Below are 26,859 nucleotides of genomic sequence, written 5' to 3'. Positions count from 1 at the left end.
GTTCTTCCTGTGAACAGTCATTATTCATTTAGTTGGCATCACAGTGTTGTGTGAGTGAGCAGTCACTGAAAACAGGACTTCAATGATTTTTTTTTTTTTTTTAAACAAGCACAAGTGACTACTAAACAGATTTTTTTTATTCACTTTGGCATTTTATACCAGCAATCAGCAGTGTTGAAATCTTGCTTTTATGTCTACGCTACAAAAGAAAAACACAACCGGGTTCATCCTGTATTACAGACAAGGAAACAGCCTGAAGAATTTCATCATTTTGAGGACGCACCGCACGGCTGATCCAGATAAATGGCTTCAGTGCCAAACCTTACGGCGACAAGAAGTTGAACGTTGTTCTACTTTCTTGTGTCGCGTTGCAAGCCCGCTTGTGTACGAGCTCCAAATTTCACACGAATGAATTTCGCCGGTCGCTTGGCTCATCGCACAGATGAACAGGGAGGGAACGACGTCGCTCCCCGTGTGTCGAGCCCATGAGGCACTGGTACCACACAGGAAGCTGAGGTACTCTCCTCTGCTTCAGACTGATGTTGAAGAGCCCCACGATGCCTCACAGCGTATCCGGGCAGCACCTCAGGAGCCTGGAGCTCATGCCATCTGGACCTGCAGCCTTCCTCACTTTGGATTGATGCAGAACGGTCCTCACTTGGAACGTTGAGGAGAACAGGGTGGTGGAGGGGGGGTTCATTCCTGGAGTTATTTGAAGCGGAGGGGGGTGGATGACAGCTGAGAACCGAAAGATGTGCAGCTGAGGGCAGAAAAACAGGCCAGGAATGACGGTGCTTGTAGCATTTTAGTCTGAGTAGGGGGCTGGCTGGTCAAACCACAGGAAACGCTGATTCAGCTAATTCCCCCTATCTCATGTCACCTACGGCCTGGCCGTTCTGTTTGTGACCTGAAATTGTTTTCAGGTTGTTTCAGACATCGCTGACGTTGTTGTCCTGCAACTGCACCTCCATTTTCTTCCTATAGTTTTCCTTTCTGATCTTTCGCCTCAGTTTTCTTCTGTACATCTATTTTTTTTGTTTTGTTTCCTGACCCCAAAGCATCGATGCATTCTGTCACAGCTAACTTTTCTCTCAGACCAGCATACTGGTAAATATGTAAAAGAAAAGCCTTGATTTCGTCTCTAATTTATGCATGTCAAGATTTTTTGTTTAAACAAAAATAGGATTGTATAAAAGAGGTATACCAACCTTGTAGGGTTTTAAAGGTGACCATAATTGTATATGCACTCTAATTTGTCTACCTTTCAACCAAAAATACAAATACTAAGGTTGAAGATTGTGGTAGGACGTTTTGATTAAAGAGCTTCCAAAAACACAGAACCATCTAACTGGATAAATACAATTTGATCATCTGTAAAAGTCAGAATGTTGTGGAATGTGGTATTTACTAGTTGTAAAAAAAAAAAAAACTGTTTTTGAGCTTTTAAAAACTTCACAAGGATTTCCACAATGATGACCATCATGTAAGGTAATGTGCAGCCTACATATGTAATAGAATTTTATTGAACAATCACATAAAATCCCGATGAAATACATTGAAGTTTGTGGCGCAGACATAAAATGTGGAGGAAGTTTAGAGAAAACTGCTATTTTACACAATAGTCCATATTTTCTTTAGAATGTTGTATTGATCTGATCTTAATGAGAATGCATAGTCATATTTTTCCTCCGTTTTAACTTTAAACTACACATTTCCCTCTTTGCGGTTATGAGAAGAGCATCAAACATGGCGATGTTTGCAGACCCACTTCTTGTTTTTCGTCTCTAAATACTCCCGTATCTTAATCCTGTACAGCAGACTTTCACACCTTGTCAACAGCCATGTCTTACCGGGCCGAGCCTCCTGCCAGACAGATAAATGTGCACGGACAACGCGTTTGCTCCGGACTGCCAAGGAAATGTGTGAATTAGACTAATGTAGGCTATAACCGAGACAGCTGTCTTCCTGCTCCTTCACTTGGAGGCAGGTCTGACGAAAACTGTTTTCGGGAAGCTACACAAAGACCTCCCAGCGGATCCATAATATTAACTTGGCCTTCGGATTCTCACCTCATAGGATTCCGAGCTTTATCTTCCTTCTGCTGCATTATACAAAACTTCACGTTAATGAAGCTTTGGACAAATTCCCCAGGCTGAACAGACAGGAAGGTCGGTTAATTTTGAAAATTAAAGGTGGGCAAAAAGATGTCTTTTTTTTTTTTTTTTTTGCTCACATTTGAATAAGGGGGAATTATTTCAGGGCATTTTAATTTCTGAGGTTGCCAGTGCGTTCCGCCTCTAGCAAGTGGATTACTTACACTGTAATTTAAGTTTCAGGTAAATCAAAAAAAAAAAGTTCATCCCTCTCTGCTCCCTCTAGGAAGTGGATTACATGACATAAAAAAAAAAACTAACTGCTTGGCCAAATCCTGATAAATGGAGGAAGGTTGAGAGATTTTCTGCAATAACACATCCATCTCACAAAGCGCAACAATTTCTCTGCTGGGCCAGTGGCTCATGTTGGTAGCAGCTGCCTGCACAGATATGAAACTCTGGCTTCAAATTAACCAGGCAGGGATAATCCCACAAAATGATACCCCCCTGAGATGGAAGTAACATTCTTACAAACTCGTGGTGACCCCAGCCAGGACCTTCAGTGGGTAAAAAAATGTAAACATCTCTCCGGGCCGCATGTGACACCTGGCCTGAACATTTGCTTGAAACGGAAGATGATGCTGATCTCTGACCTGAGTCGTTCCTGCAGCCAAGCAAACAACTGCATAGGGGCTGCTACTGTTTGCATTCCCAAAAAACACGTCCATCTGCATGACTCATATAATAATAATAATAATAATAATAATAATAATAATAATAATAATAATAATAATAATAATAATAATAATTAATAATAATGCATCTTATTTATAAGCTCCTTTCTGGACATTCACCATACATAAAGACAACACAACACAAACAATAATAAAGCGTGATCATAAAGCAAAAAATAAAAATCAGGTTAAAAATACACATTGCAAATGAAATCATAGGGGAAATGCAGTTTTGAACGGGTAGGTTTTGAGTTTGGATCTGAAGTGTGGGAGTGAAGTAGCGTTTCTGAGATCCGGAGGTAGACAGTTCCCAAGGCGAGGAGCAGAATGCTGGCCTAGCTGAAGTCTATGTTGTATGGTGGGGGAATGCAGCCACTGATGATCGGTATGGAGAACAATCAGCTGACATCCTGTGAGGTTTGTAGGTCATACAAAAGAGCTGCAATAAACAGCTGGGCTAATGAATGGTTGTTTGTTTGAAAAGAGGAGCCAAAGGTAATTGGAATTGGAACTGAGCTCTCTGCGGAGTTGTGGATTGTTTAAGCCCCCGCAGATCGGTGCTATGGGCCATTAGCGTGACATGTGGAAAGGAGATAGTGGACAACCGCACAAAAACACATCCATTTATAGGGATTACCTCAACTCTTTAAAACGCTTTCAACTACAGATGCATTACGTGTCCTTTTTTGTGCTCATTTAAAAACAGTTAAAGTGATTTCTTCACAATTGTTTTTATTTCTTTTATTTTATTTTTTATTTTTTTTGCAGATATATGTCAAAATGCTGTGTCGGACAGTTTTGTGGAAATAAAGGACGGTGTGAGTAAATACTCACTTCTGAAAAACAAAACGATCCAGAGAACGTAAGAGGTTTGAGCTTCATTTATCCAAATGTATTTTGTTGTGCAGGTTTTGAAGTAGCCTAGTCAAAGTTTACACTTAAATCTGTTTTGAGATCTTATGGCTTGGTCATAAACTGGGTGCCATGGGGAACAGGCACTTATTGCATATTTGATGTGCAAACAAAGCAGGGGTCCTCTGAGATGTCTATACTGCCACAGAGGGGTAAGTTGTGATTTAAAACACATAGCTGGTCACTCAAGAAGACAACGTGGCTGATGTGAAGGGAAAGAAAAAACCAGAAACATCTGGATTATAAGGTAAAGTGGAAAACCTCATTCAAGTCTGGATCAAGAGACTATATTGGCAGGAAGTTTACGCTTCAATGATTCTGATCAAAATCTTACACAATTACACAATTAGCAGTTACCCCAGACTAGCTTCTTAAAGAAAAATTAACAACTATAAGAATGAGCAAATCTTCCTTGACAGGAACAGTTCCACAAAATCCATCACCCTTCAAAGAGCTGTAAATCCAATTTTTGCCACTGTCTCTAATCTCAGTGGATATAATATGCATATTTATTTCATATTGATTTCATATTTTAACAAAACCCTCAGAAAGTTTATAAGCGTGACGAATTTGCACACAGTTAGCATTATGCAAAACTGTTATATGGTTAAATCCATAGTGAGAAAATCTCGGGCCATGCAAAGCCTCAATGTCATAAATCAAACTACAAACAGAAGGTGTCTGTGCTCAGTCGCCAAGTTGCATGTCAGAGGCGCAACTGGGAACAGATGGTGAGGGAAGAAAAACAGTTTGGTCTTACATGCATCATTAGAATAAGCAATGACCCCAGACCTTGGCACTGTGGTTTGTGAGATTTGCCCTCATTACTCGGCACCTCACAGGCTGAGAGGTGCGTTCAAATTACGTGCTATTGTTGTTTTACTGAGGACATTTTCTCTAAAACATTCCAGGAAGTATTGTTATATCGTATGATGTAATCCTTGCTTTTTTTTACTTTAAAAAGTCTCTCATTTTTGATTGATTGATTGATTGATTGATTGATTGATTGATTGATTGATTGATTGGTTGATTGATTGGTTGATTGATTGATTGATTGATTGATTGATTGATTGATTGATTGATTGATTGATTGATTGATTGATTGATTGATTGATTGATTGATTGATTGATTGATTGATTGATGGAAGTACTTTATTTTGAACACTTTGGAAGGAACAAAATGACAAGACAGGGAGATAACAGACTTAGCAAAACAAATAAGCATAGATAAACAATCCTCAAGATGTTCCATCTGCCTGAATGATTAATGCCTGAATGACAAGGAATTAAATCGGAATGATTTAATTCCTTGTCCGAAACAGAGTGGGTAGAAGTAAACACTTCTGAAATCCCACCCTCTCTCCATTTAGTGTCAGTCACTTTTCGCCTCACTTCACTCATCAAACAAAATGCAAAACAACTTATTGATAGAAAAAAAGCAATGAATTATGTTGCAAAATAGGTAGCAACATTATAGCATGACAAATAATTCTTTGTCTATTATCACTCTGAGGAATTTAATTACGCTAACTTTTTTCAATTGGAATATCATACATTTTGACTTTTATATTTGAATTATAGTTACCAAATAGCATGATTTTTGTTTTACTCTTGTTTAGAGGCAGATTATTTTTATCAAACCAGATTTGCATTTTTTTAACTCAGAGGTGACATCATCACCAGTCTGCTGCCGAAATATGGGCTAACTACAACTTGCTGGTTAGCTACATAGCTAATCAGCTGTTTAATTAAAATTAGATATGATAAGAAACTTGCAATGTTTGATAGTTCATTAACTAATAACTAGCTGTGTGAAAAAATCCCACCTCACAGATATCATTCATATAAAATAAATAATCTGAGTCCCAACCCTAATCTCTGGGGAACACCACAAATTATGTTGAGACTAACAGAAAGATTGTCTCCCAGTTACATAAACTAGGGTCTGTTACTCAGGTAACTTTTTAACCCCTCCAACACCACATCATTCCAGTTTGTTTAATAATTTCTTGTGATCAATTGTGTAAAATCCTTTCTTCAGATCCAGTATTATCCTGGTTGTGATCTTTTGTTGAAATTGTCATTTCCTCTATTGATTTTAAGCGTGATCATTTAGAAATCAAATCGGTTAGACAGACAGACAGACAGACAGACAGACAGACAGACAGACAGACAGACAGACAGACAGACAGACAGACAGACAGACAGACAGATAGATAGATAGATAGATAGATAGATAGATAGATAGATAGATAGATAGATAGATAGATAGATAGATAGATAGATAGATAGATAGATAGATAGATAGATAGATAGATAGATAGATAGATAGATAGATAGATAGATAGATAGATAGATAGATTGTGGATGCTTTGCATTTGTAAAGCATAAAACCAAGTGTTTACTAAAAGTCTGGGTTGGAAATTTAATTTCAACTGTTGTTAACAGCCAAACATAATAATAGATATGCAAGTTGCCCCTTACAGAAAAAAAAATGGTTGCAAGTCGCTCACCCTATAAAGCTGATAAATGTATGTCTGTGTGGTAGCTTAATCACTGGAAGCTCATCAGTCTCCATGACAAACAGCCCTGGTCTGTTACTTCATACAGACAACGCCTCCTAGAGTGGCCGCTCATCCACAGCCACATAAATCCCTAACAGTGATCCACCGCTCTCATCAGGAATAAATAGCGTTAACATCTCTGGTGGATTCATCCATCAATAGGTGCCCTGCGCGCATCGCTTCCTTCAAAGTCCAACTCCTACTCTTCATGCAGAGACAGGGAGCAGTCAGATATCGTCTCCAGCATTCATTCAGTCTAAAACAAGAGCCTGCTGTCACTTAGCTCTGAAAAAAAAAAATGTATGCAATAAAAGGGCAACTGGTGACAGCTGTGAAACTATGGATGGCATCTTTAAGAGACCTTTAAGAGCTGACAGACTCATAAGCAGACGTGTCTAAGATGTAGTATATATACAATGTGCAAGATTTGTGCAATCTGCTGTAGTGCAATATGAATAAAAACCTACGTTTTGAATGGTGAAATTCAATTACCAGTGGTGCACATATTAAACATTCTCATTTATTTTGAACAGTTTAGTCTCTAAAATCTTTGGGAAATAATTCTAACTTTTCATCATGGATTTTTAAAACCTAAAAGTATCTCCAAATTGTTTCTTTTTTATGAAAAATGCTTCCAAAACATACAATTATTCATTTTAAAACAGATAAGCATACATTCTTGCTTGATAGTGTGTTTGTCATTCATCCATTTGAACTCACTTTGACCTCCGCAAGGTTGAGAGGCGACTTGAGCTTCTGCTAGCTGCCAAAGGACATAAGGCGCAATAATGCCCGGGAAGATTGCCAATCCATCACAAACACACAAGATAAACGACAAGTCAATTTAGCATCACCAATTATACAGACATGCATCATTTTAAACTGCTAAACACAGATATTTCGAAAAAGCCCACAGTCCCTTGAACAAGTATTGCTCCCCTTTGAATGTTTCCCCATTTTTCAGTCCGTGGATGTGCAAAGTTGATAAAGACACAGCCTAAAAAACTCTAATTGCAGCATTAAAAAAAGTATTGATTTAGGGAGGCTGAATACAAATCCACTCCACACTTTAAAAGCCATTCATCATTTTTATTGTGCTTCATAATTATGCAATATGTCATGTTTGTCTGCCACATAAAGTCTGCTTTAGTGAGGTGCGGCGTAAAAAGGATGGCTGATATTTACAAATGACGGCATCTGTCTCAGCATTAACCAGTTACAATCAAATAAAGCATTCAGTGGCTGTTTGACATATAGAGTTTCAAAGCCTTCCTAAAGAAAGACCACAATCTTTGCTCTGTGGCTTTCAGTAGCATTTACTCATGCCGATTGCAGGAAGAACACTGTTTACTTGGTGTTTTTTCCGTTGCGTTGTGGCTGTGGTGAACTTAGCAAGAAAAAGCGGATGCCTTTGAGCATCTCAGCTTTACTGATTCAGCAAAAAAAGTTCTTTCCACTGTTAGACAGTATGCTAAAGTTAGCAGCATGGTGTGCAAATCACGGCAAACCGTGCAATACGCTTGCGTTTTTAGCAGTATTCAGTGGCAGTTTGTGTTGCCGATCATCCACGCCTGCAATGAGTCAAACACAGCATCAGGCTAAAGAGAGTTTGTAACTGTGAACTATGTCTAAATTAGTTGGGGTTTTTTTTGGAATATCGTATCCAAAAAATAAATATTATTGTGTTCAGAGAATTATTTCTAGTCTAATGCCCCTATTATGTTTTCTTTGAGATCTAACCAATGGATTCCAAGTTTTAATGATGTCCTTCTTTTTAAGGAGTATTATTTATTACCCCTAAAACGAAAAAGAAAAAAAAAAAAAAAACGTTGCTGCACGTTCTTTAATAAAGTGGTTTTGAACTTCAAATGCAAGATTGGCCGTGTTTATGCATCCAGTTAGATTTTACTAACCTTTGACAAATTTCTATGGAGCTTAAAAAGGCGCATTAAAGTACATACTGTGGTTAATACACTTATGGAAAGGAGAGTAGTCAATAGTTCTTTTGTTTTGATGCATTTAACGGATTTGAGACGAAATCAGTTAAATGATAAACCAGAGTTTACTTTTGGAGAATGTGCGGATTGCGTATTTTTCTTCAACCTTATATTTTAGTTTGATAAATTCTGTTTAATTGATAACCACGACTTTCTGTTTTTCTGTGTTTCACATCTGACATGTGGATCTTGGATCTGACATGACATTTTTGGCTCATTTCAAATCGCTGTCACTCTGGGAAAAAAGGAAGAGGCTTTATGTTGGAAATGTTGGAAACAACTGTGTTTTCTATTTTTACGTGGAGTGGAGTGGAGTGCAGTACGCTTGACGTAGGAGCACAACGCTGTCCTCTAGAATCTAAGGGAATAGTGCTACGTCAGAGGAAAAGCCACACAGAGCATAAATGCTGCACATGTTGTGTCCACACGTCTCATTTCCGCGCAGAACATACGTGCATCAAGCGTAAACCAGCCTTAACCCTCTTCACAAAGATAAAATATATTAGAAATAGGTACGTTAGGTGCGTAGAACTTTAATATTTAGGAAAGGGCATCATAAGAATAGCTACTCTAAATTTGCCCAAATCTCCTGTCACAGCCTTAAGTTAAAAATAAACATAAACAAAAAACTGAAACTGTGAAATAGGTTGACCTTGTTACATGACTAAGACAGAGCATTTTCGGTTTTGATGACCACAGTGTGTCACACCAGCTCCAAAAAAATTAACAATAAACAATAAACAACTGAGAACATCCTCATAACCCATTGATCAATATGATTCCAGCAGAACCGTGCTTTTTTAACTAACAAGGCATTAAAAAAACAAGTTTATAAAACCCTTTGGCAAAAAGAAACAACTTTTCTTTAAATCCAATCTTCAGAATAATCCCACTGATAGCAGTTTCAATCTTGAAATAGGCTTAAAATCTAGTGTTTATCAGTACTGTTTCAGGAAAACACTTTTTTTTAACCAGTAGATATTCAAGTAATAATTCATCTGCTTGAGGGGAATCACATTAAGTGTTTGAGTGGTCCTTTAATTTATGTCAGGACAGTATTCTTACTGATGGCAAAACAAAGACGGTAGCAAACAGTTTCATCGCAGGGGGTCACCAAGTCTCCATGGCAACCACTGGGCATTATCTAGGTGTGAAGAAAAGGTATTTTCTGTCCTACCAGCACAAACGTAAGTGTATGGAGCTTGCTAAATTTAACTGGATCTGTGCGTTGGTCAGATTGACTTCAGAAAAAAGGGAGAATATGTGGAAAAGCACCTCATACCCACTGCAAGGTATGCTGAGGGACTGTTCCACTGAATCTGTTTGATGTGGTGTACTCAGATTAAAGGCTGTATCTTTCCTAAATTGTTCCATGTGGGGAGAGTGGGTGAATACTGAGAATTAGGTGATATGATAGATACTCAATCCTGATGACACTACAGCATAGCATCTATGTAAAAGGATTGGTGCTGATTACCAGAATTAATGTGTTTTGTGGTTTTAGAAAGCTAATGCTTCGAACCACCTAAACTTCCCATCATACTGTCCTGATGCATCTCAAGAATCCAGGTTGAAAAGACAAAAGAAAGATTGAGTAGGTCCTCTGGACAGGTTCTTCATCGTTGAAACGTTTCGGCTGTTCTCCAAGAGGCTTCTTCAGTCTGAGGAGTTAACGAAAAAAGGTGAAAAAAGTGTCCCTGACTACCCCTGAAGGTGGTCTAAAGGAAGCTGTCCTGTATTCAGTTTGCCAGCTCCGAACAGGGCAACAACAAAACAGCGCAGTCATATACTCTACGGACATGAAAAATGTCACATCCATAGCCTCTTTGTTCTGATTAAAGAAATACAAGAGGTACTTTTGCAGGACGCTGGGACTACATCTTCTGTGGTTACCTGGCCCAGTCCCAACAGAGTGGATAATATAAACTGCACAATAATACCAAGCTACAGCAGGAAAAGCAGTGACCAAAGACAGATTCCCTCTCTGCTCTCCACCTCTGACTTGATTAGAGCGGTGCAGCTCAACCTGGTGGTTGCCTGCGGCGAGACCACAGTGGAAGCACACGTCGACGCAGTTTGACCTGGCATGGCACATTTGAAACAGACCCATGTGGGTAACTGAGAATCTAAGTAAATATGTACATGTGGTTTGTGGGGGGTGAAGGGACTGTCATGCATGTGCTGTTGAGCAGCCTCACATGCAGAAGAGAGAATCTAGGCATGCTGGAGGAGACACAAAAGTGAAAAGACCCCTAACGGTGAGGTCAGATGCTTCATTTGAGAAACACAGTGCCGCTTCAGGCTATCCGGCTGAAAAAATGAGTATCTACAAGAAGAATAAATAAAAGAGGCGCCTTTGTTATCAGATCAGGGCTACAATCTGTGGGTCTCTGGCTAGAGATTTTTGGAGACACTGACTCCTGGTTGCCTGGAATGACGCTAAATTTCCCAGACAGGCCTGTGATCTCACAAAAGACAAAAGAAATGTGGAGCAAACATAGCCTGGCAGCAGCAGTCAGGTCACGCAGCACCGTGTTTATTACAGCTTCCAATCTGTAGCTGATTTTGACAAATCAGCACCCCACCAGGGTTTCTATTTCAAGACTTATGGCGTTCTCCTGGAGGAGAATTAAAGCACATTAAAGCATGAGCGTAAACAAGAACAGCAGTGTGTTAAATCTATGCGACATTAGATGCAGGATGGCATGGTAATTCAAGTGCAAGTTGTCTCAAATGGGGCCAACTGCTCAAAGTCCAACGAGAATGTTTTGCCATCAAAACCCTTTAATTCACATTCTGATCTTGTGCTATTTGCGCCTGCAGCTCTACATTGGTTCAAAGTCAGAAACATTTAATCCCTGATATTGGCTATTGACCTCTCTTAACCTGATAAGGGACATTGCTCTTTGAAGTATGCTTAAAGCAAGCTTATTTCAAGCTCATTTCAATTCCAATTATTTTTAACCCATAGAATAGAATAGAATAGAATGTTTTTTATTTGTCCCCGTGTGTTACCGCCGCAAAATTTCTCTTTGGGTACTTTGTTTCACATTACAGTTCACATTACACCTAATGAAAGCAAAAATGTATTTATTGTTTTTTAGTTCAGGAAAGTTACAGATAACAGACACTGAGGTGGTACGGTGCTTATTGAACAATTATGATCTGAGGCTTTGTCTACAGAAATGTGCATTTAGATATCCCATCAGGGGGCGATTGCCCTCACAGCTCTTGGGAAGATTTGTTTTGCCTTTAAGGCTTCTGAGGCGTTTACCTGATGGGAGAGAGGCAAAGAGGGCATTTTAAGAGAGTAAACACAAAAGTTTCCTCCTTGTTTTTTGCCACTGTCACACCCGAATTTCCCCACAGGTTATGGAAAAGGTATTTATATTCTATTCCAATTTATAGCATATACTTAATCCTCGAACACTGGATATAAAAACCTGCGAAAACCAAAAGCTGGACGGACGCACACAAATTATTTTTTTACTGATAGGTTAGGGAATAACACCTGAAAATACTCTACGCTACGTGTTTACTGCATTCATGTCCAGGTCTGGAAATTATTAATCAAATTCCATATTTTTTTTAGATTGCACAGGGACCCTGTAAATCCTCTCATCCTTTTCCACCTTCCCATGAGAAATCTCTTGCACATATTTTAATAACAAAGGCATTCATTCTGTCCGTGTGGCAGTAATTACTACTGAACAGCTGGTTCATCCATGACAGAGGTATCATGTCACATTTACATGCAGTCAAAGTCTGAATTACAACAAAAAAAAACTCACAAGAGGTATACTGAACTTCATTTATACACGATTCTTTGTGGGAGGGGAGGGGGTGAATAAATGCTTCATCAAACGCTTATGAAGAACACGGCATCTAAATCGCCGTTGAGCAAAAGGTGCTGCAGCTCAGCTTTTGCAATGGCAAAGAAATTCATCACGTAGTACTTATTCGCTCCACAGAAACCCGCTCGTGGGGGAGAGATGAGACGAACAGGAGCAGAAACTGAGCGTGCCAGCTGGAGACCACGCACATTACGCCCAGTCTAAATCATCCTAATCACCCATCCCACTCTTTGTATGATTATATATTTCAGCGAGGAAGAGAATCCCCACCACATTTAGGACGCCTACTGCGTGTGTCTCAGCTCCCCACGCAGTCTTTATCAACTTGCACGGAGTTACACAGATCGACATCGCACATGCAGGCGAATCTCTTGTTGCATCATGTGAAGAACATATTTTACGCAACATTGTACGCGGCCTACAAGTTCTGGCCTGGTTTAAATTGATTTGGATTCAATTTCAATCAGGGGCATGTTTGCAGTTTGACCCGTGCAGTCAACCATCGGAACACTAAAACAACAAAGCAAAACGGCAGACCTAACAAGTAATGCCCATCCACCTGGCCTGACAGACCGGACGAGGACAGCATTAGTCAAAGAGGCATGCGAGAGGCCCGTGAAAACTCTGGGGGAGCCGCAGAGATCCATAGCTCAGGAGGAGTATCTGTTAATATGACAACTACTAGTCGACATCTTCCACAAATCAGCTGTCTGGGGAGAAGTGTCAAGACGTTTGCCACAAGTCATGTAAAGTCATGGTTAAGTTTTTTGGTTTTTTTTTACCTGCATGCAAAATCCTATGTGTGGAGAAAAACTAATACTGCAAGTCACCTTGAACACCACATCCTCACAGGGACACATTAAGTGGCAGTGGCAGCATCATGCTGCAGAGACGCTTTTCTTCAGTAGAGACAGGGGAAGCTGGTCAGAGTTGATAGGAGGATGCATGGAGCTAAACAAAGAACGATAATGAAGAAAAACCTGTCAGAAGCTGCAGAGGACCTGAGACTGTGGCAAAGGTTCTCCTTGTTCCAGGACAATGACTCGAAACTTACAGCGAGAGCTACAAAGGAATGGTTTAGATTAAAACATATTAATGTGCTGTGATGACCTGGTCATAGCTGAGACCTAAATAAAGCTGAGAATCTGTGGTAAGGCGTTAAGAATCTGCTATTTACAGACGCTCTCTGTCCAGAATGACTGAACCTGAGCTATTAAGGGCAAAGACAAAAGGGCAGGGATTTCAGGGTCTGCATCTACCAAGCAGGAAGACACAACCCCCAAAAGACTCGCAGCTGTAGTTGCGGTGAACGGTGGTTCGACAACATGGAGCTAAACACAAATGCACATCCCACGTTAAAATTATTATTTTTCTTCCATTTCACATGTATATATTTGCAAGGCTTTACTGGCTTGAATGCCTTTTTTCAAATTAGTTTATATTTATTGAATTCTCAAGGCATGTTAGCTGTGAGCTGAATAATGTGCAAATGTGTCATCAGCATGAAGGTTTTATGTTTTTTTGTATTTGTTTTTTTCTTTTTTGTGTTTTTCTCCTGGTGCTCCTTTCATACTGCAGACACACGCTTGTGACTCTTAATTGGCTGTAAGTTTCGGTGTCTGTCTCTTCTGTCTGTCTCTCAGTTACACGTGCACATGATCATAACGGTTAGAAAACTGATGTACCGTGACTTTTATTTTTAGTCACTGTTATGAATTCCCGAGACCTCATTAAAAAAACAGGATCCATGTAGGTTGAAACAACCAAGGTCCATTAATTTATGTTAATGAACTCAAAGATAGTGCCAACTGTAGTATAACCTAAAAATATGTTGCTGTTTAAGCTGCTGTCACTACAATTACCCACAAGTTCCAATGTGCCTCAGCTTTACAGTTATCCCCACCTGCCGCCATACTCTTCTGCCTTTATTTCCCTGTTACCTTTGTGTTTAAAACCACACACACAGAAAACAGTAGTGGCACAGGAGCTTAATTGAAAGCTCAAGTACTGCAAATAAAATATATTTTCGGCACTAGGATTGGGGCCAGAGGTGGGTAAAGTAGCCAAAAATTGTACTGAAGTAAGAGTGGCACTACTTCAACGTATTATTATTACTCACGTAAAAGTAAAACGAAGTCAGCCAAGAAATTACTCAAAGTACTTACAATGACAATATGTACTGTTTACTGTATGTTCATTTGACCTCCAAATGGCTCAATGAGCACAGGGGATAAAAAAAATAAACTTAAAACAACAAAGCTTGTGTGCAAATAAGACGTCTCATTTTAACATAAACTCTGTGTTTTTGTCCCTCTGGTGCATTTTTGGTTAAAACACGTATGTTCTTTATTCATGAAGTTGCTCGCAGTAGGCAGATTAGCCAGAAATTTTACTCAAGTAAGAGTAGTGATACTTGAGTAATAAAACGACTCAAGTAAAAGCAAAAAGGTCAGTGCCGCAAAACTACTCCTAAAAGTACATTTTGTTCAAAAATGTATATGTAACTGAGTAAATGCAACTAGTTACTACCCACCTCTGATTGGAGTTAGGTTGAAAATGATTTAACCAAACACTAAAGAATCCAGTTATATAAATGTAGCTGAAGCACTTCAATGTTTGATAAATGTGTTTGTTTTGTTTTTATTGATCAAAGCTTCTAAAAGCAATTCCTTAGCAATCTCTCATTTCCTGTGTGTCTGGGGCCTGAACATCATATTACACACGTACACGTTTATTTTAGCCGCTGGCCAGCAGGCCGGACAATATCCATGTTTATCTTGCCCCGCACACACCGAGAGCCGTGATGACGGTAGTCGAGAAAAATCTCCAAAGCTTACTGTCAGACACAATCTGACAGTGAGGGTCACAATACTGAGAATCAGGTAATATGATAGATACCCAATCCTGATGACACTACAGCATAGCATTTATGTAGTAGGATTGGTGCTGATTACCAGAATTAATGTGTTTTGTGGTTTTAGAAAGCTAATGTTTCAAACCAACTAAACTTTCCATCATACTGTCCTGATGCATCTCAAGAATCCAGGTTGAAAAGACAAAAGAAAGACTGAGTAGGTCCTCTGGACAGGTTCTTCATCGTTGAAACGTTTCACCTGTTCTCCAAGAGGCTTCTTCAGTCTGAGGAGTTACAGATAAACACCCTCTTATAAGCACTGGCCTTTGCGTAGTGGCTCAACGAGGTAAATTGTGACAATCAAAACTAGTTGCTCACATGCAAACGATGATCATCAGGTTTCTAACCGATCGCCACGTTGAGAAAATAAACGTCTCAGTTTCTCTAAAACTCTCACATAAGCAGCCACTGGACAAAGGGATGGACGAGCACAGAAAAGCAACATCATCAAACCAAGATTCTGCTGTTTACGCCCATCTGCAGGCTAGCGGTCACTCCGCTTTGTATCTTGAACAGAGAAGAATGTTCCCAGTTGGCATTTTCATCAGGTATTTGTGTTGGATCATTTGTTTGTGAATTTTGTTTCGATCTTGCAAATCTAATCAACATTGAAAAAGCATCTTCATTTCTACGTAAAGATAATGTTGATTAAACAAACAACTCAAAAATGGTTGAGCAACGTGCGTGCTAAAGAGGTCGACTGCTGCCGGAGCACATAGCTCGACTAATTAACTAACTATTATTAGCTAGCCGATATCAGCTGGTTCTGCTTCTGTGACTCCATAAGTAAGTAAAAGTAAGCAAAATGTTGTTTCTATAGCACCTTTCACAGACATTGACGTCGCAGGAGCAAAAACTAATTAAAAACACAAAACGTAGAGGGTAGAACATCAATAAGTAACATATATGCACTTCAAAATATTACTAAATACACCAGACAGAATTAGTTTAGATGTGAACATTGAAATTATAATAAATCATTTTTGCAGATAACTTGACGGTGATACACTTTTGCTTTAAACTATGAAACAATGACATTTTTACTGAAGGTTATCATATCATCCTGTATCAGCCCATGTGTAGTGTGTGTAACTTTTTGCATCAAAATGTATCATGCGTATATGCAAAAGTTGAACCTACATTTGTGTACTTTGCTATTTTTTGCAGCTTTTTTTCAGGTTTTATTTTTTCTATTTTTATTTATTATTTTTTTAGACAGTTTTTTTAGACATTGTTTTAAATTACTTTTTAGAGATTACATTTGGCAGACTTCTGTGGCAGCGCTTACTCTGAAGGGTGGAGCAAAGACACATTTCTATGATGTCGTCCGTTTGCTTCACCCTTCAGAGGAAGTGTGGAGAACATAATCTGTATTACTCAATTTGAACAGAATGAAAAAAAAAATTAAACTGCAATGTAAAAAAAGAAGGGAAAAAAGAAATCTAAAGATATAAATTTTTAAACAATGTTTTTTTTTATTTCACGTTTTGGAACATGCTCTTTGCTTGCAATAATATTGGAACAAATTTCTCTCCATATTTTTGTGTGTACACAATCACAAATGGCTTCTTCTGACTGATACCTTTCTGTAATAATATCATGTTGTGCCCTTGTAATATCTGCAAACCGTGATTCTAACCAAAGGTTGCAAAAGATTAAATGTCAGGAAAATTCTATTAGAAAACTCGGCTTTACTTTATGCTAACCAAGTTCTCTTCAATTCATGATAGTTGTGTACTCAAGAAGACTAAATGCTGAAACTGAATCGAAAGGCATTCATCAAAGTATTAGTTTGTAAGTATAATGCGATTTGAGTGTCAGGGGCGTCCGCTTTACTTGCAAAGTCTATGGTGGACGCGCTCTAGGGGGGTCGAGAGGTCCTGCAACGTGTTTCACCTATCGGGTGTGGCATGTTTTGAGATTTCAAATGTCTGAGCATCCAAATCAGCAGATGCTAGAGTTGGAAAATCTGAACATTTGCAACTGGACACGGAGCATCAACCAAAGAAACCCCACTATGTGACATAGTAGTGCAACCCCCGGAAAGACCAGGAAAAGCTGGGAAGTCAACAAACTCGTCATCGCTGTTTATGCCCATTTTATAATCTATGATCAGCCGAGCTATCACTACAGAGACAGTAAAGGACCATGCCTGGAGGAGGGTTAGCAAGGAAGTTGGGATGTCGGGCAAGTTATCAAACCTTTTGTAAATATCTTCCCGTATTTGAGGAAAAAAACAGGGTAGCTCCCCCCAACGTGCATCAGACCAGTCTGTCCAGACTCAGCTCAGAGCGTCAAAATGCTCTGCACAAGGGTCCAAGTTGACCTGTTACCTGTTGGATGCCTTTTTGACGCTCAAACAGTGTTCGGTCTAAACGCAGCGTAAGGGTGTGACACTTTAAAATGGCACAAACTAAAAGATTTGTTTGTTTTTCATTGGAATTATACACGACATACTGTATGACACAGTAAAGGAGGCACATATTTTGTAACTATTTATCATGATGTCTTTTTTTTTTTTTTTGAAGCAGAAAAACAGGCAACTTGATAGGGCTGTGCACTGTATTTTGCCAATCTTGGTTGTGAAAAAAAAAAAGAAATATAGGAAATGCATTATGAAATATTAAAAAAAATAACTTGGAGATTAAATGATCACTGGAGATCTTTCATAATAAAATCTGCCAAGTTCGGTATGTCCTGGTCCTCCTCACAAACAGCTTTCTCATGCAAAAATGCCATGCAACTTTCTGATGCAGCTATGCAGAACACAGACAGATTTGAAAGAGAATTTTGATTAAATAATCACGAATATACAGGGAAAAAAAACAAGAAAAATGCAAATGGCAGTACTCCAAAGAACTCTTCGTAGTATTATTTGTACCAATTTAACCTTGTCTTCTTTTGTAATATAACTGTCTAAATACAATTCTCTTTTGCATCACATTATGCATGTCTAGACTAAGAGACCTTGCTAAAAGTTTTCATTTCGAGAAAACACGATACGCGATGAAAGAAAAATGACAGTCTTTTCTTAAAGCACGGCAGCCTCTGATTGAATACCTGCAATCTGTCTTTGTGTGACAAACATTTGTGAAAATTATCCTATACTTTGCAAGCAGTTGTTTGTGTTACATGCATTTTTATTTACTGTTATGTTAGAAAGAAAAATCCCAGCTATGCTACGGACCAATTTAATCTGTGAAATGTTTTCCGTGCAATATAAATTCTCTTTAAAAAAATTATTCATGTCTATATTTAAAATGTCTGTATACTGAGAGTAGCAAAGCTAAATTCCTCATTTGTGTGCACAAACTTGGGTAACAGACGTGATTTGACTCTATCTTATGTGATGCCATCAGAGGTTTTCCTAGAGGCTTATTTTTTATTTTAATTAAATAGTGATTTACAACAAACTGGCCAAACTAACCGAAAAAACGTATCAGGACGCATTGTTCTGCAGATGACAAACTACACCTAGGGTGAGTTTGATTTATTTTACAGAGAAGTCTGGCGCTTCCAGTCATTCCCACATGCTTCCTAGCAGTATGTGGTCTGGTGGGAGTCGTTTGCTTGGACAAAGGCCACAGAGGACCACTTGGTGCGCCCTGAGGTTTCCAATCCTCTCATTGGTCAGCAGAAAATCCTTTTGTTTTTCCTGAAAATACCACCTCTCATGAATAGCAGCCTAATCTTATTTTATATATACATTTTTTTTTTTTTTTTTTTTTTTTTATAAATCCCACCCACCCCTGACTGATTTATTCCGAACCAGTCCGGGACAACTGATCGATCGGGTTGAAATTGTATTTTTCTTACCTCAGACACAGCATTCCGCTTTAAAAAAAAGCAGTAAAACAAGTCAAGTTAGATTAGAATACATAGTGAACCATTCATTCTGTGCGCAGGCGGCGGGCGCCTGATCGCTGAAAGGACTCCGTTATATTAGGTGATGTCTCCGCTTGTAGGAACAGAGACACATACATACAGAGAGTCAAATCAGCCACCTCAAAACTTTTCCATTTCTGCACCGTGCTCCCTTCACAGACACAGGCAACCCAGAAAACAGAAACAAATATGAGATCTGGCTTTTTAAAATAAAATTAAAAAAAAAGAAGACGATCAGTAATAGAACAATAAATAAAAACCCACCATGAGTTTTCTTGCTTGAAGCCGGCAGCAGCGCTCACACGATCAGCCGGATATCACAACTTCTCATCGCCTGATCGAGTATTTTCACGCCGATCGCTGCCCACGCATCCAATGACATGTATAAATCCGTGTGATTATCATGTTCCTGCTAATCCGACGGTACCCACAGGAGGAGAAGTTGTGGACTGTGATATGTGACTGTCTCTGTCTCCAGCGCTCTTGGTATGAGCGGAGGAAGGAGCTCCCTCTCTCTCTCCCTCTCTCTCTCTCTCCCTCTCTTTCTGTTTCTGTTCGCTGGTGGGTGAGGGTGAGGGGTGAGACACGAGGAGAGGACATCCCCCACGGACGACAATAATAATCACAGCCGACGGGAAGCATTGGAGAAACAGATAAATTACACATTTTTTAAGCATACAATCTTAGAAAAGTAGCCTACACACGTGCAGAACTGCAGTCTATCTTTTTTTTTTTTTTCATTTAAAAAGCTCACCAACAGTAGCATATGGAGATTAATTATGTTTCATGACGACAGGTTTTCCAGCACCTGACTCTGACGTCCAAATTTAGGGCGCTGGTGGCCCTGAAGCCCTGCTTGTGTGCAAGATCTCAATAGTAGATTATATATATATATATATATATATATATATATATATATATATATATATATATATATATATATGTGTGTGTGTGTGTGTACCCCGCCTCTTGCCCATTGACAGCTGGAGATAGACACCTGCACCCCTCGCGACTCCAATAGGGATAAACGTGTTGGAAAATAAATGGATGGATATATATATATATATATATATATATATATATATATATATATATATATATATATATATATATATATATATATGAAAGAAAAATGCTATGTTGTTTTTACATTTTTTTCACAAATAAAGTTGGTCAAACTTTGTGGAACCACATTTTCAAGTAATTACAGCTGCACCTCTTTTGAAGTATGTCCTTGCCAGCATTGCACATCTCTTAGGAAAATAGCTGAAGCTCAGTTGGGTTGAATACTGAGCATCCATGAATGTTAGTCCTCAAGTCTTACCACAGATTCTGTATTACATTTTGATATGGACATCGTCTGGGTCATTGTAACGCAAGACTATGCGTTAAGCAACACTTTTCTATCGCATTTCTGCTTGAGTTTTTAGGGACATTGTCCTGCTGAAAGGTGAATCTTCACCCCTGTCTCCAGGATTGGATTTCACAGACAAGAAAATCACAAAGGGCCTCACAAACACAGAAACAGAAAAACATCATATACATAGCAGTCTAGTTAAAGGCCTGTCGATATAAAAATCTGTCTATTGCGCCTTCTTCAAAGACTCAGTGGAGGTCACACAGTGCAGGGACAGTGGGAGAGAGTTCCAGAGCCTTGGGCTCTTCACAACTTTTAAAATGAGTCCCTGGTACTACCAACAACCTCTGGTCAGATGATCTTAACGTCTGAGAGAAACAGTAAGGCTCTAATAAGTACTGAATATATTCAGGAGCTTGGTCTTGAAGTGCCCTGAGCGTCAAGATCAAAAATTTAAAATGTTTCCCATAAAGTACAGGGAGCCAGTGCAGGGAGGCCAGAAGAGGAGTAATGTTTTCTCTTCGGTTGATCCTGGTTAAGAGTCTTGCTGTGACATTCTGTACAGTCGGAACAAGCCAGGCTACGCAAAGTATAAATTTGTCAGAAGCTGACGTCACGCATGGCCGTAATAAACAGGAAGTAAAGGTTGCAGAATAGCATGGGGCACACATCTGAACAAAAGGAGAGAGGTTTTCAGTGATGCGTTGCTGTCGGCCAAGTTGTAATTGTTCCGTCATGTCAACTAGTAATGGGGATGTTACATGCTATCCGGAGACGTTGCAAAATTCTGTGTATCATGGGAAAATCTGGAACGACACTGCTAGAAGAAACAGCTGATCAGTATGTTTCTGCCATGTGAGGTAAATGTTTGCTACGTCAGAACTTATTTGGCAAATGTATTTCCACCACCCATTTCACGCATAAAGTTTTTTCAAAATAAAAAAAATCACCTCAATCAAGCGTCAAAACCTTTTTTGCTATATTGAGGAAGTTATTTTGAATGTATCTGCTTCCATCAACCTTGTCTAATGTGATTCTTCAAAATACACATAAAAAAAGATGTTGATGGAAACACGGCTATGGGCACCAATTCCATCCTTTTTGACCATTGACAATTCCTTAATATTCTCTTCAGGTAAAGAGTCTCGATGTCATCCAGGACGGCACCCTCTCCTTTCAATACCCTATTAATTACATTATTAGGCCTGCTTGTTTCCAGCTCTGGACATAAACTTCCTTCCGTCCATTCCCTCAGTCCCTGAAAATGTAAGATTTAAAAAGAGAGTAGAACTACCCACCTCTGAATGAGACATCGGAGGGTTATTATATGTCGTTTGCTTATTTTTGTTTATCTGTCAGGGACAATTCCAATGAAATACTGAACGCAAATGCAAAAAGGATCAAAGGGTACGGACACTTTTGCGAGGCACAGTAACTCTTCAACGAGGAGGTCTAGCAGACGGAAGGAAAATGATTAATCTTGATGTATCTGCTCTAACCAGCCCTACACTAATCATTGCTCAACCACAATGATTATGTAGTATGTGGTCACCATCAGAGTGAGTCACAAAATGAGACACTTCCTTTGGAAATGCACAGTTCCAGATTAGGTTTTAGTGATGTTATCACAGCTCTTCTTTCTGCTGAGTCCATAATCGGCAACTCTATTACTGCAATATGTGTTCAGTTCCCCCCCCATCACAGCTCATACGTCAACAAAACCAATGTTTTCAACGATGCGTATTATTCTTCTGTTTACTGAAATAACAACCTGAAGACAGTTGTGGATTTTAAATAACGTAATCTCCTCACAATACCAAGTTTTGCATGCTGCATCTCACTCTTGGATTATCTTAAATGAATCAGATAGAATGAGAACGGTCTGATCAGGAGGTGACTGTGTAATTGTAGGCCACTTCTTAATCAACTCATCCAGGGCAAATATTTGAGTCATTCCGTCTGCAATATGTTCCACATCTGAAGACAGTTATGCTCGAAAACTGCAGCCATCCTCAGCCTCATTTCTCATTAGAAGGCATATGGACATATTAAAATGTAAGATGATATGAAAGGAATTTGGGAAAAATACTCGGCAGAATCTTACGTAATGGGGGGGTTTGTCTTTGCCCTTCATTTGCTCCTCCACATTTTTATTACCTAAGAATTGTCTTCCCAATGCAGTTAGGAATTTCTTGATTATAACTCCATCCATCCATCGTCTTCTGTTTATCTGAGATTCGCCGGGGCTACGTGTCCAGGAAGGAAACCCAGACATCCCTCTCCCCATTCCTAAAGGTGTTCCCAGGCCAGACAGGATATACAGTCCCTCCAGCTAATGCTGGATCTTCCCTGGGGTCACCTCCCTTTGGGACATGCCCGGAAAACCTTCAAAGCGACGCGCCCAGTGGGCATACCGAACAGACGTCCAAACCACCTCAACTGACTCCTTTTGATGCGGAGAAGCAGCTCCTCTACTTTGAGCTCTCCTCTGATAACAGAGCTCCTCACCGTGTCTCTAAGGCTGAGCCGGCCACCCTCTGGAGGAGGCTCATTTCGGCTACTTGTATCTGGGATCTTATTCTTTTGTTCTTGTTCCTCCAAGCTCTTGTTTGCATTAGCGAATACTTGTGAAGTAGAAAGCAAAATATAAAATTATACTTGAACTTGAGCAAATATCAACTAATAGCACGTGTTTAATAAGTGCTCAGACTTGATGCACATGCTCAGCATGAAATGAGAAAGATGAGCAACGTGCAAGTTGGAAAGTACCCCACCGTAGCAGCTGCCAGAGCTCCAGGGAGTTAAACCAGACTCAGCAACAAACACATCACCTCAAAAGAAAGAAACCCAAACATTCCACGGAAGGTTCAAGACCAGATTATCGGAAAAAACGCTGTATTGAATGCTGTGTATGAATCACTTAAACATTAGGTCAGTTTCCACTGAAAAAAAAAAAAATCTCCACATGAGTACACAAGGCAGCTTTTCCAACCCCCGTTCACTAATGCCCGCATTCTAAAGTTGTTTTTCCTGATCACACTTGACCTTCTGGATTGCTTATTTTGACAATAAGTCTTGCTATCAGGCTCATTACAAAAAAAAAAGAGGATAAGTCACAAGTATTTTCACTGGAAAACAGAAAAACAATGTGGGAGGACTTTGTGCCGCAGTGTTTGTATCTAAATGGATAGAACAGTGAATTTAAATGAAATCTTTTTGTTTGGATAAGCTAAAGCTGTGTTAACTGAGACATCACTGACCTTTTTATTTTGGTGAACAAATGTGGAGGCTCAAAATGTGCGGACCAGTCACAGTGAACTGTCCCACGCTGTCCCACTAGAGCTTCTGTTGACTTATCACAAGTTATTGTTTCCAAACTTAAGCACAGACTCTAACATGAAACTGTTTCACTCATTTGAGAATGCAAACTTTTAAGAGGCAAGAGGGGCTTTTTGTTACACTGGGTCAAATGGTACTTCCATCCTAAGAGTAGTCAATACACTGTGTATTCAGAAAAAGGAAGTTAAATATTTGATCTCTGTGAGAGCCGAAGGACTGTAAAAACTCTGACCAATCCTGTAATTCTGTCCGAACGGAAAAAAACAATCGGATGCCTTCATGTCTCGTCCGGCCCACGCCCCCCCTCTGCCCCTCAAGTTCCAAGGTTATCACCTTATCTATTGGTTGTACCACATGCTAATCATTATGATGCATTCACGTAACACCAGTGTGTATTCATGTTCCTTCTTAGTTTCCGCTTGTTGTGCATGCACACTTCTGGTGTTTATGTGTCCAGTTAGCTTTGGTGTTAACCATTCATTCGTGGCTCCACTGCTCTCACTGTATGCATTTAAAATGGCTGAGAGTCGCGAAAAGCAAACTGTGTACAAGTTTATGAGAGAAGAGATGAGAGACGAGAGAAGGAAGGCCTCAGTAGAAAGAAATAAGACCAAAGTGGATTTGGGAGTTTTTTTCACGCGCTCCCCCTGAGCAGTTATTCAAAAAGGGACATGGGCGTTTCTTACTTACATTACTTACATACCTTTAATTAAACAGAACTACTAGTAATTTATTGTTAATATTGATTATGGTCAGGGTAGGTCAATGCAATGCACAGGGATATTTTACCCCAATCACTTTTTACTGACATAGTTTATAAACACATTTGCAACTCCATTAGCATGTGCTGCCAGGACATTTGATACAGCTAAGCAGTTGGAGCTCTTTCCAGTCTGAGGCACTGTTTCTACTGATGGTTGGTAATCGCTGATAGACATTGCAAAGAGCACTCACAAACGTCAGCTGTGGTTTAAAACAGTTGACTGATGGTTTCAAGAGCTCTTTTTTGCAAGCTAATCTGCAAAGATAAACCGTTTCCTTTCACTGAGGGCGTTCACAAGACTCCTCAGAAAGTCAAAAAATTGACTCAAGGGCATGCAGGTGATTGATCAACAACAGGGCAGCTGAGGAGAACTACCAACAGAACATCCATCCATCCATTTTCCAAAACGCTCATCCCTATTAAGGTCGCGAGGGGTGCTGGTGCCTATCTCCAGCTGTCAATGGGCGAGAGGCAGGGTACAACCTGGACAGGCCGCCGGTTCATCGCAGACCAACAGAACATGAATGAACCAAAGAAACCTCAAAAACAGGGCTTTTCCACAAAAAGTGGTCTCAGGGCTTAAAACTGGGGCTGGTGTTAGCTCCAGCTATCAACTGATTCTCTAAAAAAAAAAACAAAAAAAAAAAAACAGCTTGCTTTTCTATCACCTGTGAAGTCTTGTGAGTTTAAAGCTGGGTTCCTACCATTACCAACAGAATTACTTACTGATTTGTGTTGGTGTAATAAATAAAATCAAGAATCTTTGTGTGCTATTCCATTAACGTTTGAAGCAGGAGTTTGCTCGTGCTGGTGTGGGCAGTAAATAAGGCAGTGCACGGCTAAGCTGATAGGTATGCAGTCTCTAAAGGAAACGCTCCCATGAAGATATCCAGGAAGCGCACAGCACCGAGCTGTGGCTGTCGCCTGCAACGTAGTTTTAACATCACAGAAGATGCTGAACAAGATACAGGAAAGCTACAAACCAAGGAGGAAAAGACAAACTTTGATCTGAGAAAATAGAAATAAATGAGAAAATATACATAAAACAATGGACTTTTTGGCAAGACATTTCTAACAATAATGAAAACAGAGAAATTAACTATATCTGGGTGTCCACCTAAATTGACAGCCCAAGCTAGGGTATCATTAATCAGAAAAGCAGCTAAGTCCATGATAACTCTGGAGGAGCCACATAGATCCACAGGTCAGGTGGGAAAATCTGTCAAAAGGACAACTAGTTGTTCTTGTAAGGACAGAAAAATACTAAGGTTTTTAGCCTACCTGCAAAGCACTTTATGGTATAAAACTAACACTATGCATAATGCTGACCATGCTATTCTGATGATAGTGGTAGCATTATGCTGTGGAGGCGCATTTGCTCAGTAGGGACAGGATAGCTGGTCAGGATTGATGAGAAGGTGAACAGAGTTATGTAAAACAGGGTTAATATTGGGGGGGAAACCTGTTAGAAGCAGCGAAAAACTTGACAATGGAGTGGAGGGTCATCTTCCAGCAAGAAAATGTCCATAAACATACAGATAGAGCTGCATTAAAGTGGTTTAGATTAAGTCCTATCCATGTGCTATTAAGGCCCAGACCTAGATCCAATTAAAAATGTATGGCAAGTCTTAAACAATGATGTGCACAAACACTCGCCATGCCTTCTGACCGCATTTGAGAAATTTTGCAAAGAAGAAAGGGCAAATATGTCTCTCCCCAGCTGAGCAAAGCTGTAATTACTGCAAATAAAGAGCCTACAAAGAGTTGAGTCATAAAGAGCTGATGATGTTTTTACCACTTCATGATTATGATGTGGTTTGTACTGTTCTATGACTTAAAATCCAGATGAAACAAGCTGATGCTTGTAGCTGTAATATGACAAAATATTCAGAGTATGAATACTGAACACAACAGCACCGCTGTTGTTTTGGAAAGAGGTGAAGTTAAGTGTACAGGAACTCAAGGCCTGTGTTAGTTATGAGAGGAAAAGGTTTACATTCAGCTTTAGCTCTAATGTCTGCACTAACAGAAAAAGATTTTGCTAACATGTTGAAATGAATGTGGTATTGTCCAAATTTTTTACTTTTCGGTTTTAATGTCTTTTATTCTGGTTTAAAACAAGTTGCCACCATTAAATCATGAGAAAATCCTTTATGAAGGAACAAAGCAGCTTCACATATACAGCTAATCTATTGTTTGGACCCAGGGGGCCCTATGATGACTTAACCGGATGTGTTCTCTCAGATCGGATTAAAGCGGAAAACATTATTGCACATCTTAATCTTCTTTGATATCTCCAAGATACAGGACTGCGAAATCTCACAGAGAAATCGGTACCCGGCTCTGCAGTTAACGGTGCTACCTCAGCACTTCAGCAGACTTCACCATCGATCCCACCACACTCCGTTGTTTTTTTTTTTTCATATCTTTCTGCGCTTTGGAAGCTG

General features: G+C 39.5%; 1 protein-coding gene across 2 annotated transcripts in view; it reads right to left on the bottom strand.

The window, feature by feature from the left end:
- The window catches only part of LOC105926482 (carbohydrate sulfotransferase 15), a 57,138-nt gene extending 37,661 nt beyond the window's left edge, over positions 1–19,477 (bottom strand). The window contains exons 1-2 of one of the 2 annotated variants that reach the window (XM_012862847.3): positions 19,218–19,477; positions 12,985–13,105 (exon numbers count right to left, since the gene is read on the bottom strand). The gene's annotated coding sequence lies outside the window, so the exon portion shown is untranslated. The remainder of the gene's footprint in view (positions 1–12,984; positions 13,106–19,217) is intronic. The other variant, XM_012862846.3, reaches the window with a different exon arrangement.
- Between the last annotated feature and the right edge of the window lie 7,382 nt (positions 19,478–26,859).

This window comes from Fundulus heteroclitus, chromosome 10, assembly GCF_011125445.2.
Source record: "Fundulus heteroclitus isolate FHET01 chromosome 10, MU-UCD_Fhet_4.1, whole genome shotgun sequence".
Classification (NCBI taxonomy): Eukaryota; Metazoa; Chordata; class Actinopteri; order Cyprinodontiformes; family Fundulidae; genus Fundulus; species Fundulus heteroclitus.
Note: the sequence above shows the minus strand (reverse complement) of the source record. Positions and strands in the feature narration are given on the sequence as shown.